Here is a 13650-nt window from a genome sequence, read left to right on the forward strand (position 1 = left end):
AATTTGAAATGTTAATATTTGTGTCCCTGTTGATGGTAGGATTATGATAAAGAGGTGGTTTATGGAATATTTACTACATTTGGTACAATTTAGTATTGGGTGAATAGATAGTGGATGAAATCCTAAAATTTGGTATTAGCCTGGAGGTGGTTTCGGGAATGTGTCCCATAAATGTGCCAAAAGCACTGAATGGTCCTATATTTGGTATTGGATGAAGGGATAGAGATAAAATCTGAAATTTGATATTGGGATTACTGATGGTATCTGTATTTGAGATTTGGCGGTGGTTTAGAAATGCGTCCTATATTTGTACGAAAAGTACTAAATGAGGTAGTCGGTAAAGGAAAGATATTGGATATTGAGGTCACTGTTGGTTTCTAGGATTTATATATGAACACGTTGAAGTCGTTTGGATATGGGTCAATTGCGTCATGACAAATTATCCTTTTGAATACTAAAATTGCCTAACACGAACTGTTGGAACGAATGGAACTTTTAGTTGACGAAGTCGTTAGTTCAAAATAAAGGCACTTCTAGGGGGAATGTACTTTCGCCACTGACCAAAGTCTGAGGCAGATCTAACGTTGCACGAAGTTTCAATCAAAGGGGACACTCGTTGTGCGATAAGGTTCCGATTGAATGGAATATTGATTTTGAAGGTTTACAATTTATTTTTGATTTATCACAGCATATTTATATCAAATCAAATATTGATCTCTATGGCCAGGAAATATATGGAGTTCTTTTACTAACAAATCTATCCTTCCAAAATTTTTTAAAACAAATATTAGCAAAGAACTCAATTTATAACTCCAAACAATCAAACTTTGTTTCAATGTCAATTGGAGATATTTATTATTTTAAAATTCTGTCTACCAATCACCCAACCACACACACAATTTCTCTCCGTGTACTTGTTGTATCACACTCGAAAATCTCTTCCTGATTTTTTCATTTGTATGTTTGCCATTCGACAAAAAAAAACATTCTAAATGGCATAATTAGAACTGGACCGGACGGACTACATTCGTTGACATTCAGCTACAGGTGGTTCGGTCAGTGGAGGTCCCCCCAAATACTGCTATAGTTCTCAATTTTTGCATTTGTCTCTCACTCAGTCGCTGCTCTTCCACTAAATACATGGTTGATTTAGCTGCTGCTCTACTTGTGTTTGATGTTGAGACGATATGTTTGCGGAAAAAACAGAAAACACAACAAATAGAATGCAGAAAGAGATTTTGGAGAGAGAGAGAGAGAGTGAGAGGGAATGCAAACAATAATAAATAAAACAAACACAAAATATAGGTACGTACCCAAATGACAAATACAAAAATGTTTGCTGCAACAACAAATGAATGATATCTAAAAATAAAGAATTTCGTATCGACTGAAATGTTTTTAATAGCCACAACCAACCAATGAAGTGTCAACAACAACAGTCGAGTGTGCTGATGACAAGACGTTGGCGGTGTTGGCGGGGTATGTTTTGCGAGAGAGGTACGTGATCTCACATCGCCAGCGTTTGGTTGGTTGCTTGGTTAACAAGCTAAAACAACAGAAAATGAAAACACCGCGCCAAATCGAGAACAAGACAAGAAAAATGATTAATTTGATGAACACTACTGTCGCTGCTGTCTCGTTAATGGTTCGTTTGTTCGTTGGTTGTTCGGTCGTTTTTATTGTTTCTATTATTATATTTATTATTGTTTATTTTTATATAGCTGCTGATGTTATTTTAATTTTCTATTTATTGTTACAGTATCGAACAAAACAAAATAACTACTGGAATATGGGTTAGTGCTACCCTCATTATTGGAGAATTTCCATGAGTAAGAGAGAAATACAATGAAAAACGTTTTGGGATTAAGTTAAAACTGGATTCCATTGTGGCAATATGGAGAATATATGGGAAGTTTTACTACGGCCCATAATATTCGATAGATGTTTTGTTTAACATCCTATTCAATAGTTTTACACTAGTTTCGTGGTTTATTTTCCATATAAATGTTCTCATATTTGCTCAACACTGTAATATTAGGTTTGTCTGCTTACTTATCATAAAAAAAAAAATTATTCAGCTACTTTTTTCTCAGAGAGTATGATAGTTATAATCTCTCAACATGCAAGCAATCAGCTGATAGAAAGAAACAGAACCCGCATGTATTTTATTAAGAGTAAAAATAAAATAAAAAACAAACAGGCATAGGTTTGCGATTTAAATAACAAAAATGTTTTCGTGTCGACTTTCAATTAACCGATTATTCGGCTTTTGGCATTAAAAAGTAGAGATCTTAAAATTGCAGAAACGAATTCTTCTAATCGATTTTTAGATGACAAAATCAGTTAAATATTCTACTAAATTCTTAAAAATACCGAATATAGCCGTTATTGGGGTCTATACAAAGACGTGGACCTGCCTAGGCAACTTTTGACATATACTATTAAAATATTCAAGTACGAAACTTGAAGAAAAAAATATTGCTAAAATCATGAAAATACGGAATATAGGGAGACACCGTAATATCGGGGCTATACGAAGACCTGACCTTCATAGACAATTTTCTCTCACATGCTGTAGTACCACCTATTAGGAACTTCAAATACGACATTTCAAACAATTTCGGTGAATATTGTACCTAAAATCATCGAATATAGGGAGGTACTGATGTATGGGGCCTATATATAGGATCAGGACCTGCACAGACAATTTTTGGCTGTAGTTCCCATTACGAACTCTACATTCGAAATTTGAAACAACTCCGGTGAATAATGTCGCTAAAATCATCAAAATACAGAATATTGGGAGGTACCCTCCACACTAAGTATGGTATAGGGTATAAAAATTTGGTTGTTATACGTGTGTCTTCCAGCATTTTTGCTATAGACAACAACAAACCTTCTTCATTCCCAGCTGGTAAAAATAACGACTATTACTTATCCTCTGCATTACCAGGAAGCTAGAAAATAATGAGTTATTTCAAAAACAATAAAATAACTTTTTTTAACGCCTGACCCTGAAGGGTCTATGTTAAAGCAAATGTCCATAAAGACGAGCACGATTTAAATGTTTAAAAGAGTGCAGTCGCTTTCAACAGCTGCATGAAGTAATCTTCAAACTTTGGATATGGGCCGTACTATCAATTCAAATAAAGATTTAATGTTTTTATACTTCACCATAGTATATAGGGTATATTAAGTTTGTCATTCCGTTTGTTACACCTCGAAATGTCTACAGGACTTTTGGTATTGAAAATGGGCCATGTAGGTCCACGTTTCCATATAATGGTACCTTCCTATTTTCGGTATTTTGGTGATTTGAGCGTCATTATTCACTAGATTTGTTTCAAATTTGATATTCGAAGTTCGTAATGGATAATACAGCCTATGACAGAAAATTGTCTGTGCTGGTCCAAGCCTTCGTATAGCCCCCATACAACGACACCTCCAGATATTCGATATTTTGATAATTTCAGCGACTTTATTCACCGAAAGTGTTTCAATTTTGATATTTGAAGTTCGTAATGGATACTACAGCCTAAGACAGAAAATTGTCTTTATAGGTCCACATTTTTATATAGCCCCCATATTATGGTACCTACCTATATTCAGTATTTTGATGATTTTAGCTACATTATTCTTCGGATTTTTTTCAAGCCTTATATTTGAATATTCTAATGGTTTATGACAAAAGTTGCGTATGCAGGTTGACGTCTTCGTATAGACAGCAATATAAACGGTACATTCGGTATTTTTGAGATCTTAACAGAATTTTTAACTGATTTTATTGATTTACTTATTTTATTTTTTAATTTTATTTATTTATTTATTTATTTTTTTTTTTTTTTTTTTGAAAATTACCAAATTCGTTGCAAATGGTGGAGCGTATTAATAGTTCGGCCGGGACGAACTTACTGCTTTTTACTTGTTATTTTTAAATTTTACCACAGCTCTCAAACAACACCCTTTAATTTCAGCAAACTGCTAGTCAACCTCGCTGACTTCCTCAACCAGCATTTGATTGTTTCAATATTTATTTTCAAATTATATTTTTGTAGAACTGTTTATTTATTGAAATTTAATGCAATTCAAATTAATTTTCTCGCTCTGTGTGTTTATATTTTATCATCTTCACTCATACATATACCCAAGCACCTACAAATGTGAACCTAAAAGTCGTGAAAACTCATCAAATTTCATTCATTTATTCATTCGTTTGAGTAGTAGGCATCACTCATACGCACAGAGAACACAACACACACATGTACTGTTCTCCCACTCACTCACTCATTCGCTCTCACATACAATAATATTGTACACAACAGTTTACAATAAAAGAAAGGTCCTTGACTTTTGTTCAACAAATAAAATAATAATTCAATTCAACTTCCACACCAACAAAAACAACTACAGCACAGCAGATATGTATGTTCTCGTGAATCACTAATTTACATTTACACAGACAGACGAGCAACAACAACAAGAATGTAAATTTATTATTCACGATAAATTCACAATTGAATGTTACATAGGTTTCAACAGGCGACCGTACCGGACCGGCCCGAAAACACACACAACCAGCAGCATTGCATATATCAGCAGCTCCCACTTACTTCCTCCGTTCTCTCTTTGTCTGCCGACTGCCCGCCCGCTATTGTAATTTCATTGACAGGACCTCTTTTGTTGGTTATCTTCATCAATACTTATCAGCATCACAAAGTTTTATCACACATTTCTTCTTCTTCTTTCATTGTTCAACAAAATGAGTGACGACATTGGTTGGCATTCAGTACGGGATGCTACACATACACAACGCATACATTCATGTCCACATATGTATAAATTTGTGTTAGTGTGTTTTTAATCGTATTTTAATATTGATACCAAATAGATTGTGGTTTAGTTTATCAAACAAACAATTTAAATTTGTAATATATGAAGAGAGAGAGAAGCCACAGAGAAAAAGAGAGAGTGAGAAATTCATTTTGTGTTACATTACCATTATTATGGAAATATTTGTTGTTGTTGTTACTTTTTGTTATTTATGGAAAAATAACATATAGCAAAACAAATAAAAAACACGGCAACAAGTTTATCTGCGGAAACATCCGTCGAATGGTTAGTTAACAGCCACAGAGAGTAAGCGATACTGAGCCAGTCAGCCATATAGAAAACACCAACAAAGCACACAAAAGCAAAAGCACCAACGATGCTGCCGTAGAGTAGAGCGTGTGTTGTGTGTTTCCGAGTTCCAAGTCTAACAAAAGATATTAGTAATAATTCGTATTCGAGAGGAAAAAAAGTAATAATAACAATAATAATCTCACATGAATGAATGAAAAATATTATTGAATTCTATAGAGAGGCAGAAGAGCAGAGACATATGAGAATGTCATCAGGGTTGGGAGGTGTGATCTCAACGATTTTTACTTGACAAAAATATGTGATTTACACATAATTGATGTAATACACCCAAGCAAAAGCTGGGGAGCTGCATAAACCGAATAAAACATTAAAAAATAAAGTAAATAAACTACCTTCTGCATTACCGGTTTTGCCTTCAGTTTTAAACCCCCAGCCTCAAACTCAAACTGTTAACCCTTTTATGGGCGAGGTTCCGAAGCAGTTGGCCAATATTGACCAACTCGTATCTGACCTAAGACAGATATAAATATTACAATGTGCCAGATTTGAACTATATCGACTACTTCCCATACTTTATTTGAGATATGTGCAAATTTTTGGAAAATGTGGAAATATGCGTAAAGTAACAAATATAGCGGACAGAAGCATTCCATTTTCATACTTCATCTAATGTACAAAAATTTGAAGGAAAATATCTAATTTTTTGCGAAATCATAAATTCCGATAAGTGGAGTGGAGTGGACCGATATATCTTATCATCACCCAATGTCTTGATTTAGTAGAAATAATGAGACGGGTGATATGAAGAGAACCGGATGTTTTTTTCGGACTTTATGATCGTTTAGGTTATTCAAACCTTTGACCCTTTGTGGAGGAGGTAACAGAAGGAATGGTTCGATATCTACCATCCTTATAACAGATCTTGTGCTGATGGAAATATTGAGATGTACCAAGTCTGAATTGAATCGGATGTTAATTTTGCGTTTTATGAGCTTCATGCATACCCAAAATTTTGAACCTTTATGGGGGAGGTACCAGAAGGAGTGGACGGATATATCCCATTCTTACACCAGACCTTGGGTTAATAAAAATATTGTGAGGTGTGAAATATAAATAGAACCGGATGCTTATTTCGGATATTATGATAGTTTTGGTTATTCAAAACTTTGACCCATTGTCGGTCGGAGAGGATGGTCCGATCTCTACCATCTTTATAACAGATCTTGTGCTAATGGAAATATTGAGATGTACCAAGTCTGAATTGAATCGGATGTTAATTCTAGGTTTTATGAGCTTCATGGGTATTCAAAATTGTGAGCCTTTGTGGGGGAGGTACCAGAAGGAGTGGACCGATATGTTCCATCTTCAGATCAGATCTTGTGTTAGTAGAAATAATTGGATGTGTGAAATATGTAGAGTACCGGATACTTATTTCCGATTTTATAATCGTTTTGGTTATTCAAAACTTTGACTCTTTGTGAGCGAAGTTCCGGAAGAAATGGTCCTATCACTCCCATCTTTTTAACAGATCTTGTGCTAATGTAAATATTGAGATGTACCAAATCTGAATTGAATCGGATGTTAATTCTACGTTTTATGAGCTTCATGGGTATTCAAAATTGAACCTTTGCGTTGGAGGGACAAGAGGGACTGGACCGGTATATCCCATGTTTACATCAGACCTTGGATCAATAACAATATTGTGATGTGTGTAATTTGAAGACAATCAGGCTCGTACATTACATTTTATAAAGTTTGAAATTATTCAAAATGTTAACCCTTTGTGGGGTAGGTACTGGATGGAGTGGACCGATTATCGTCCATTTTCTGACATAGCATTGATGCAAATATAAGGATTAGCAAAGTTGGATCAAAATCGGATTATCCTTTCTCTTTCTGTGCAGTAAAATATTTGTTTTTGAAAATTTCGAACTTTTATGGGGGAGGTGGAAGAAGATTTGGACCGATATTGCTCATCTCCAAACTCGATCTAAGTTTGACAATAATATTACGATGTACCAAGTTTGGATCAAATCGGATACTCCCTTCGAGAGTTATCGTGCACAATAGCCAGCCAGACAGGTGGACTGACATCTTTAGATCGACTCCAAATATCCTGAAACGGATTTGTCCCAAAGAGACCTAGTGTCTAAAGCGTTTTGTCGTTTGGGATCTTCAGGCTTATTTCTTAAAACAAAACCTTTTAAAGAGTGCTCTATTTCAAATAATTCCAACTATCCATCTCTGCAAATAAGATCTAATTCGAATTGTGAGAACACACAATACAAAAAAAAGACAATCAAAAAACAAACGAAGGAGAGTAAAAGTTAGTTATTCATACAGTTGCATTTGCAAAAACAAAAAAACAAAATTGTGATCAAATTTTTTTTTATAAGAGCGAAGAATATTAAGGGAGTTAGATGGGTGGAGCGACGCACACGGGGGCAGACTAAATTAATTTATATTTCGATCACATAACAGCAGCATAGCAGTAGTGCATACCACACATGACAACATGTCTTGTCGATACTACACCTCAATTACTCGCTCCCTGCTCATACATCACTTTGTTTCTTTTTTTTTTGTTGCTGCAGATTTCATTGATTCGAGTGGGAGGAGGGGAAACCAAACACGTCAGATAAAACAGTAGTGTCAACTACAAATAAATTTATTTATGCAAATATATGTAATCTATTTACGAGAAAGGCAGTTTAGACAAATTGACAGCAAACAACACAGCCGGGTGTAAAGAACAGGTGAACTACTTTCTAGGTTAGGGCCGCCATCAATCATAGTTACAGTTATTTTATTTTTCTATAGAAAATAGTAATAATTGTTAAAAAAAATACTGTTTAAATAATATTAAGCGAATTCTCCTCTCCTCTATTGCTTTTCAGATGGGAGCATATCGATTTAAAACCACCTCGAACCTATTGGTAAAAACAAAAAAAATAATAAAAATAAATGTCATTTTCAGTTTCACTGATAATGAATTCTGTGACACATTTTCTATGGAATTTTGTCAATGAAATTTCAAATAAAGGGGAAATCCCATTACATTTCCCGCATTCTAGAAAAACCAAACAAATACTTATTAACAAAGTGTTTTTGTGTATTTGTTTAGAAGTATCAAATAACAAGTAAAATAGTATCAGTCGGTTTTGCCGACAGAAGTATACCCCTAGCCTTGAATTATGATTATTCAAAATCCTAACCCTTTATGGGTGAGGTTCCGATGCAGTTGGCCAATATCGACCAATTCGTATACGACCTAAGACTGATATAAATATAAATATTACAACGTGTCAGATTTGGACTATATTGACTACCTTCTGTACTTTATATGAGATATGTGCGAATTTTTGGTAAATGTGGAAATATACGTAAAGTAACCATATAGAGCGGAACGAAGTATTCCATTCTTATACTTAATCTAATACAGATAAAAATATTGGTACGTGCAAAGTTTGAAGGAAATCGAACATGTATATCCAATTCAATGCGAAATTATAAATTCCGATAAATTATCAAATTTCTGGTTAAGAGAAATATGTAGATATAGTAAGTTGTAGAGGACCGCGGACTTGTTTTGCAAGTTATGACAGATAAAAGTATTGGAAATTGTGACCCTTTGTGGGTGAGGTACCAGAAGGGGTTGGCAGATGTGAATCATCTCCACAACAGATCTTGCGTTAGCAAAAAGGTTTGCATGTGTGAAATTTGAAGAGAGTTGGATGCTTATTTCGCTTTCTTTAAGCGTTCTGTTTTTCAAAATCTTGAACTCTATGTAGGGAAGGTAAAAGAAGAAATGGTGCGATGTCTACCATCTTTATAACATATCTTGTGTTGATGGAAATATTGAGATGGAATCGGACGTTATTTTCGCGATTATTGAACTTCATGGATACTCAAAATGTTGACCCTTGTGGGGGAGTTACCAGAAGGAGTGGACCGATATATCCCATTTTAAGACCAGACCTTGGGTTAATAAAAATATTGCAATGTGTGTAATATGAATAGAACCGGATTTTTTTTTTCGGATTTTATTATCGTTTTGATTTTTCAAAATTTTGAACGTTGTAGTGGAAGTACCTGTAGGAATGGTCCGATCTCTACTAACTTTACAACAGATCTTGTGTTGATGGAGATATTCGAGATGTGTCAAGTCTGAATGGAATCGGATGTTAATTTCGTGTTTTATGAGCCTAATGAATATTCAAAATATTGACCCTTTGTGAGGGAGGTACCCGATGGAGTGGACCGATATATCCCACATCCACACCTAACCTCGGGTTAATAAATATAATGTGATGTGTGTAATTTGAAGACAATCGGACTCTTACATTAAAATTTAATAGAGTCATAATTATTCCAAATTCTGACCCTTTGTGGGGGAGGTACTTGATTGAGTGTACCCATATTGTCAATTTTCGCACCTGTCCTAGCACTAATGCAAATGTTAGGATGCGTTTGAGCAAAATCGAATTATCCTTTCTCTTTCTGTGCAGTAAATTATTTTCTTTGAAAATATTGACATTTTGACATTTTGAGTGGACCGATATTGCCCATCTCCGAACTCGATCTAATTTTGACAATGATATTACGATGTACCAAATTTGGATCAAATCGGATATTTCATTCGAGAGTGCGTGAGCACTATCCAGCGAGACAGACGGATGGACGCACATCACTAGATCGATTCCAAATGGCCTGAAACGGATTTGGTTCAAAGAGACCTAGAGTCTAAAACCGTTATTCCTATGAGGCACGTTTTGGCCGTATTAAATGATAAATACCCTCTGTAGCCAAATGGCTGAAGGCATAAACCGTTTTAATAAGATCAAGGATGGGAGGAGTAATGCGATAAGGAATAAAATTCGAAGTAAAAGAAAATAAATAAAATTAAGAGTTTAATATTTTGGATACTGAAAAAGCCGTTGTTGACAATTTGAGTATTTCGAGGAGTTATAAAAACGGAATGACAAACTTAAATACCGTCCATAGTATGGTGGAGGGTATAAAAAGCTGCAGACGACATAGTATAAAATAAACGCAGCATGAAAATAGCGTGCGGACTCAATCCCTACTTCATTACGTCTGAAGAACTTCGAAAGAATGGACAATAGGTGGAAATTTTAGCCCAACTACGTTCAGGGTAATAAAAATCTCAAGTCGGATTCGTAGCGGTTCAATAGTTTATTCAATGTTCGGTGCTAGGTACAGAAAATGTAGCATCATTTCAATTGTTATGAGTTTACCCATTACTTGGTAATAAGAAAAGGTAGCTTGTTTAAATTACCTTGTGATGAGCAATTCGTCTCATGTAGCCAAAAATGTTTGGTATTAGTGCTGAAAGCGCAAATTCGCCTACTAAATTTTTCCTGGGATATTTGGTTCGAATTCTTGATTTCGACTATATATGGGTCAAACAATGTCCGGTTAATTACAAAAAAAACTCAAATATATTTGCATGAACACAATTTCTCCACTGTAATCGGTAATACCTATGTAACCATTCACAAAATCAAATCTTATTGAGAATTTAATTGAAGGGAAACACATCGCACATTGTTGAAGTGGGCGTTTTCACAAAGGCGACTTTGTTGTAAAAAGAAAGAACAAAAGCCCCTGCCTCATTGTTTGTTTTTTTCTACCATTATTCTCCACTGAGCTGCCTGTACTTTCATTGTCGTCATTTATTGTCGCCGAGACATTAAATACTCGATATCTGAAAAAATATATCGAAAAGGAAAACACAAGACATAATAGCGAACAGCGAGCGATAATATAGAGGCAAAAAGAAAGATCACCCGCAAAACAACACAGAATTCGAACAGAACATAGAAGATATCGATCGCCGCCAGCACATTTTTGTTTGTTTGCCGCCCGTTTTCTCTCTCGCGGCACTTCTGGCACCGAGTAGAACCGGCAGCAACAGGGTGTCAATTTTATCAACAAATTTAAATTGCCGCCTCCTCTTTTGCTGTTTTCTGCCTTCCCTTTCCTACTAACGCATCATACGTTTGTATGTACGTTTATTTTACGATCATGGCTACACGTGGCAACATTTGCCCGTTGACGTTCAACATCATTCACAGCATTTACACAGACGTTTATTTAGTTTTTCGCTTCCATCCATTATTTATTTACATTTGACATGAGCAGAGAAAGAGAAGCACAGACACTCACTCTCAAACTCAAATGAACAAGAATGTGTACAAAACGCACGAAAAGAAAAATTACCGCTATAAACGGAAGTAAAACGAAGAGACACACATACCTACTAACACTGTTGTAAACATTGTCCTCTTCCCAGTGATCTCTCCTTCAATAGATGCCGTTACACATATGTAGCATTGCAGAGAAAAAGAGAACCAATCTCAAATGCATGAAACCAAGGTAGTTGATACCTTTAAAGGAATCAATTGCAATCGGAGAATACATTACTTCAGGATGAGTTTAATTATGGATTCACCCCAAATTGTGGAAGGTCATTGTACTTCTCCTCATTCTCCATAGCTACTACTCGCACACGTAAAATAAACATTTACACACGTGATATATGAAATACAGCAACAGATGCCTTTTGGGTGGGTGATCGACCAAAAATGTTGTTTAAATACATTTTTGTTTAAATTACCCCAAACGAACAAGGGGGGAGAGACACACCACCCAACAAGAGCAGGGGGAATTTATACACAATTTTTAAGAATTTTAGATTATGACTTCAAGGTTTAAGAGACCCTTTCAGCATCTATGTACGTAATATTGACGATGAATTAAAATTTTTACGCGTGATAGTGTGATTTCTTTATATTTGGCTGGAAAACCACAAGTGGCTATCGTTAGAGCACTCCAGCATTTAAATGTGAATAACTCTTTTGTGTCTCCTACCATTGCTCGTTAACGTGATACTGGTAGCGTATCCCAACGTCAAGGAAGTGGACGGAAGAAAACAGCAACATCAGCAAAAATGTAAAGAGGCGACTTGATCGAAACCCGCGTTGCAGTGGCCGAAAAATGGCTCGTGACCTGAACATATCGCAACATTCGAAACCCGCGTTGCAGTGGCCGAAAAATGGCTCGTGACCTGAACATATCGCAACATTCCATTCAGCAAATATTGAAAAATGAGCCTGGAGGTAATGCCATTGTAATTCCAAGGACTTCAAGGACTTACACCGCAACGGAAAGAAAATAGACTCAAAAGAGCTAAAGAGTTGCTTCGTTTGGCCGAAAGTGGTGAACTGCCGAATTTGGATTTCTCCTATGAGAAAACATTTGTTGTCCAGCAGTTTGTAAACAAACAAAATGATCGTGTTTACTTGCCAAAGAGGTCAGCTGAAAATGAGCACCTTCGGATGGCCACCAGAACTCAAACGCCGGCCATGGTGATGGTGTGAGCCGCCACAACAGCCGATGATCGCTCTCCGCTCGTATTAATCGACCGTGGCATCAGCAAAAATGGCGAATATTATCGCGAAAATATTCTGGAGGGTGTATTAAAGCCTTGGGCAAGCAAACATTTTGGCCGCAGATCTTGGATATTCCAACAGAACTCAGCACCATCGCGCTCAGTACGCGCCACCCAAGAATAGTTACAAAATGAGGTTCCTCGCTTCATTTCCAGCGCACAATGTCCACCAAAATCTCCGGATGCCAATCCGTTGGACTATTGTTTCTAGAGTATTTTGGAAAGCAATCACCTTAAGCAAGCGCTTCTCCAGGAAGGGTCAAAATACCGCAGAGCAACATTCGGGCTGCGTGTGACGGTTTCATTGGCCGTTTGAAGGTCATAATTCGTGCCAAAGGTGACCAATTCGATCAAAGCTAAACTTATTCTAAAATTTGATGCTATTTCGGACATTTTTAGCTTTCATTCAATAAAATTTAAAATAAAAATGTAAAAATTATTGTGTTTGACTTTGTTGCCGTTTTTTTATCTCACCCTTTACTTCGGCCTGCTACATCTTTTACATCACACATTTTCCATAAATTTGTGTATATCTCATATAAGGTATAAGAATTAGTCGATATAGTCCAAATCCTGCACGTTGCAATATTTTTATCAATCTTGAGTCAGATATGAATTGGTCAATATTGGCCAACTGCTTCGGAACCTCTCCCATAAAGGGTCAACAGTTTGAATAATCATAACTTAAGGCTGGGGGTATAAATCTGTCGGCAAACCCGACTGTTACTATTTTACTTGTTATTCCAGAACTCGACGTAGGAGTAGTGACCACACATTCAATTCACAATCCAGCTTTTCTAATTTGTCCGAGAGGTAGCTTTAAGATTTTCCCGCACGGTGTGCGTGGCTGACTTTATCAACGTTTTTCAACAACTCATTCAATCCTGTAGCTTCATCATTAAATCCTCAATATGGAGGGTCACGCAATGGAAAAACAATATCTTGTCATGGGTAGGGGTAATGAATTTAGTACTGGCGACAAACGGCATATCGGCCTATATAGTTCACCTTTGCTGATATCCTTAACTGACTTT

At 36.0% G+C, this 13650-nt stretch overlaps 1 protein-coding gene across 4 annotated transcripts in view; it reads right to left on the reverse strand.

Moving 5' to 3' along the window:
* The window catches only part of LOC101899481 (uncharacterized), an 83044-nt gene that overhangs the window by 36870 nt on the left and 32524 nt on the right, over positions 1 to 13650 (reverse strand). The window contains exon 1 of one of the 4 annotated variants that reach the window (XM_059127190.1): positions 4997 to 5151. The exons of the other annotated variants lie outside the window; for them this stretch is intronic. The gene's annotated coding sequence lies outside the window, so the exon portion shown is untranslated. Of the gene's footprint in view, positions 1 to 4996; positions 5152 to 13650 lie in introns of those variants that run through there. 4 annotated transcript variants of the gene reach the window in all.

This window comes from Musca domestica, unplaced genomic scaffold, assembly GCF_030504385.1.
Source record: "Musca domestica strain aabys unplaced genomic scaffold, Musca_domestica.polishedcontigs.V.1.1 43, whole genome shotgun sequence".
NCBI classification, from domain to species: Eukaryota; Metazoa; Arthropoda; class Insecta; order Diptera; family Muscidae; genus Musca; species Musca domestica.